The sequence below is a fragment of the Felis catus genome, chromosome D3 (genome assembly GCF_018350175.1).
Source record: "Felis catus isolate Fca126 chromosome D3, F.catus_Fca126_mat1.0, whole genome shotgun sequence".
NCBI classification, from domain to species: Eukaryota; Metazoa; Chordata; class Mammalia; order Carnivora; family Felidae; genus Felis; species Felis catus.
Window position 1 is genome coordinate 56,757,862 of NC_058379.1, and position 4,733 is coordinate 56,762,594.

Sequence of the window (4,733 nt, forward strand, 5' to 3'; positions counted from 1 at the left end):
TCGCTCTTACTTCCGCCTTCATGTGTGAAAATCTGGCCTGGATTCCCAGCGCCTTCGCGGACTTCTTTCGGCCAAATCTAAAAGGCGGAGGTCGGAGCAGTCCCTTCCGTGGGGGCTGGATGGTGTCAGCCAGGCGGTGTGCTGCTACTGGGGCGCTCTGAACCGGGGCACGTGCTTGGAAATCCGCAGTGACTGAGGAACAGAAGATCTCCATCTTTTTTCAAACACTGGGTTGTTCTATTAATAACCGTGTTGCCTTTTCTCACGTCAGAAGAATAATTAATAATTGATAATAATAATAACATTAATATTTGAGAGTAGAGGTAGGGTTGTTCTGAGTGGACTGAATAGACTGAACAGTGGTGCTGGCATTCCCCTTGGTCTCTGCCTTCTCATGTGGAAGAAATTTGTGTATATTCACTGGTGTCCAAATGGACTGGAAGGGTAGAGTGGTTTTTAACCTTTTAGGACCCCCAGATCCCTCTTGAGAATGTAAGTCCCTTCCCTACCCCCACCAAATGTATACAGGTGTAGACAGAATTTTACGTGTGGATTTCAGGGAATTCACGGATCTGCTAAAACCCAATTATGAATTTCAATCCCCTCTCCCCCGTTATTTGCCATATACTATATGGGTTGTAAGGAGTTGGTTAAACCATGTCTTTTTTGGCTCCTACTAGAATGTAAGTTCTATGAGGTGAAGGCTAGTTATCTTTTATTCACTTACCTTTCCTGGGTCATACTGCCTTGCAAGTCGTTGGTACAAATTTTGTTTTTAATGAAGTAATTCATAAATGAACAAATGCCCTGCAGTAACTAGTTGAAGCTACCGTGTTCTAAAACAGGAAATGTACGTGTATGCATCTGGGTATTTGAAGGAAATAGGCTGCAGAACAAGGTAGATTTAAGAGAGAACAGTTAGGGAAACTAGCTATAATGTTACTGACATCTTTTCTCCTTTGGAGAAAGGAATGCCCTCCTGGTGTTAAAATGTTCTCTCCCGTGCCCCAGTTGTTACCCTATTGTCTTCTAAATCTAGTCTTCCTTATTCTTTATCTCAGTGACTGACCCCTCCAACCAGTCACCAAAGCCAGAAACTAGGTGTTGACCCAAGGCCCCTCTCTCTACTGTCCCACCCCCTCAGCTCACTTCTTTCCTTTACTCCTACCCTGATGACTCCATCCTCCTTCATCTGGGTCCCTGCAACAGCCTCCTGATGGAAGTTTGGGCTTCCATCTTTTCCTAATCCTCCCTGACTCCAAGCCTTCCTTCACACCGGCTGCCAGAATGGGCTATCTGAATCATAACTCTAATCATGCCATTGATTTCTTGTATTCTTCAAGGCCCTTTTACCTACAGGAGGAAATCCAAAGAATTTTTACCTTGGTATACAACTGGGCTCTGCCCCCCTTCTCTTGCTTAGTTCCAAACACTTAATTCCCTGTGCTCCATCCAGGGACTAACTCTATTTCCTAAACTGGAGGTTGTTCTAACTCATCATACTTTCGCTTTCATTTCTTCCTCTCCTAGGAATGCTTAGCTCCTTGCCTCCGTTCAGATGCTACTTCCAGCAAAAAGCTTTCTGCCATCTAGTGCACCCTCCTTCCCCTCCTCCTCCCCTTTTCTCACCCCTGCGCACCCTTCTCTGAGGGCTTTGACCACTGCAGGCTCTGTTGGGCTCCTTCGTATAATCCCTTGGTAAATGTTTATTGAGTTCAAATACCAATCTGTACTTTTAAGGAGTCAAGCAAGTGGATGCACCGCCATCTGTCTTCCCGTGGTGAATTAGGTCCTGATCTTGGCTGAGCCCTTCTTCCTGAAACCCTTCCCTGGGGATCTGGAACACACCAACCTTTTTTTTTCCTCTTTCTTAACCACTTGTTCTCTCTCTTACAGTTATCATCCTCTACCAAATGGTTTCTAGTCCTACCACCAGTTTTTCCCAGTGCAGGTCATATAGTGCTATTCCCCCAGCAGATACATATATTTAAAGTTTTCCAGGTGATTCTAATAATGAGCCACGATCTCCCTGCTCACTCCTGAGACACTCAGTGTTCTTGATGCTTGGTCAAAGTCTCTCTGTCCTCCTCGGTCTGGACTTACCCCAGCCCTTTCTCCAACTCATCAAGCCTCAGGTACCATCCAAATATAGACCACTTTCAGCTTTGCTTCTTCTACGTAGATCTTTCTCCAAAGATGCATAGCCAGATATAAAATTCCCCACCCAGATATAAACTCAAGATGCTTACAGGATCTCACACTCAGTATAGCAGAAACAGAATTTATCATCCTCCTTGATCCTCTAAAATATGTTCTTCTTCAGTCTTTCCTATCAGTAAATGCCACATTATCTACCAGTTGTTCAAACCAAAAACCAGGTAGCCACCTTTGACTCCTCTCCTTCATCCACCTTCACACCATAACCCTACACCAACCACCATCTCTCTCTCAGACTCCCACATCACCTTATTTGTCTCCCTGCTTCCACCTTTGGTCCCTCCAAACCAGTCACCATTTGGGGTTCCAGGTGGTCTCTTTGACAATACAGATGTGCATCTTTAGATCACACCCTCTACTTGAATCCCTTCAGTGCCTTCTTATGTTTCATACAATGAAGTCCAGTGTCCATAACATGGTTTCAGAGTCCTTCAGAGACCCACCCATCCGTGTCCCCAGCCTTGCCTCTTGCCCAGGTCTCCACATTTCCATTCAGTTTTCCCTTCTGTCCATTAAAACTGACCAGTCGACTCCCTCCTCCCTTGGGCCTTGACATATACAGCACCTGCTTATGCTTGGAAGCAGCTTTTCTCCTAGCCATCCTCCTCTGGTCACATTTACTCCCACCCACCCTTCATATTTTTCTTTCAGCCTCCTGTATCCCTGTGGTCTGGTTAAAACATCTTGTTCCATGTTTCTACCAGTCTCGGTCATGTAGGACCTGTTGATTGTGTGTTTTATGCCAAGCCCTGAGGATGGAGACAAGGATAGAGATAGGAGAGAGACCTTATATTTGTCTTCTCAGCTTCATATAAACTCATTTGTCAGAGTCATCAAGGACTGAGCGGCAGAGCACCAACAGATAACAGCAAGGAGAGTGAATGGAAGGTGGGAGCATGTCCACTCCAGGGAGCAGGAGCTTTGGGCTGGGGAGAAACCTCTCCTATGTCCACCTGAGCAGCACCCAGCACTGCAGTGTTGGCACATGTAGAGACTGTATGCATCTGCTGCGTGTATAACTCGTGCTCCCATGCCTACTGCTGAAGATAAATTTACACCAATGACCCATGACCTGCTAGCTTGCGTGTTGAGGCGGGGCCTTTCCCAAGTTCCCTCCCTAGTTATTCCTGAGAAGTTGCGGGGCACGTCTCATCTCTGCTGCAATATGAGCCCTCGTGTATTTCCTCTCCAGCATCCTTGCTGGGACCTGCCGTTCCTGTGTCCTTCACCAGTGCCACACTTCCTTCGGCAAAAGCTGCTGGAGCCCCCACCGGAGCGTTCATGCCCTCATTGGGGCCTGGCAGGGAAGCAGCCTCAGCCAGAGTCTTGATCCCAGTTAACACTTAATGATTAAAAATGTATAATATACTTGTTAAGCTATCCCATATCGTTTGATGCACCCATGTTACCATCTCGAAAAATCTCAAGAAACACAGTGGATATCTGGAATCACACTACTGGACAGAAGACTCACTGCCCATCTTCTCTTGGGAACTTGTGTGAAGTGTGATGGTCACTGCTCACTGCTCCAGGTGATGCGGGGACTCCTTGGTGATGTGACGAAACCTTGAAGCTACAGTCAAGACCCTCAACTTCCCCAAGGTACAGCCACCACAACAGGCAGTAGAGTGTGCAGTGCATTTCTGAACTGTGGGGATGTGCGGCCCCAGAGAAACCCACTGCCATGAGAAGGTGCTGGAGCCCCTCGGAGGTCATTGTCGTCCTCTCCGGAGTGTGAGATCAGGGTTCACGTGGACTGGGTGGGAGGTGAACTTCTCCCTGTTGTTCCATCTATCGGGAGCCTTCTCTAATCTCTGTTTCCACTCTTTAAGCCAAGCGAGATGTCAGATAAGGAGGCATTCACAGCAACTGGTTTCCTCCATCACAGATCTTACTACACAGTGTGGTAAATGCCTGTGGGTTGTACCACATTTGGGCAAAGACAGTTTCTTCTTCGTCACTGTTTTGCAAGCACTGCAGACCCGCAGGGATGATCTGCTGAGTGCCTCATTATTTAAACAATCATTGTGTAGAAGGAGAGAGCCAGGCAATGGGGGCTGGGAGGGAGGGAGCTTTGTTCACACAGTTGTTTGCTTATTTTTCCCCTGACAGATGCATGGAAAGCAGGAAAAAATGTGATTGAAAATAAGCCTGACCCTAACCTTTGCAGGGTCCAGGGCAAGAATACACATGAAAGCCTCCATACCATATGTCTTGAGATTTAAATGTACAAATCAAGTACTATACTGTAAAACAGAATACATTCAACCCTCTATCTTGGCAAACATGCCTTCATAACTCAGAAGGCCAGAGCTGGATTTAGTATTCTCAGATCCCTTAGAGTTCTGCCCCAGACATGGTAGCCTGAGGAGAGCCTTTAACCTGCTCCTTTTCACCCCTTGCTGCACTGGGCATTGTGAGGCAGTATGTGCACACATGTGGAAACCCAAATACTCAACTTCATCTGTCTTCTGCCCTACCTCATGAACAGCTTCCTCTTTACCATGCCTCCGGCT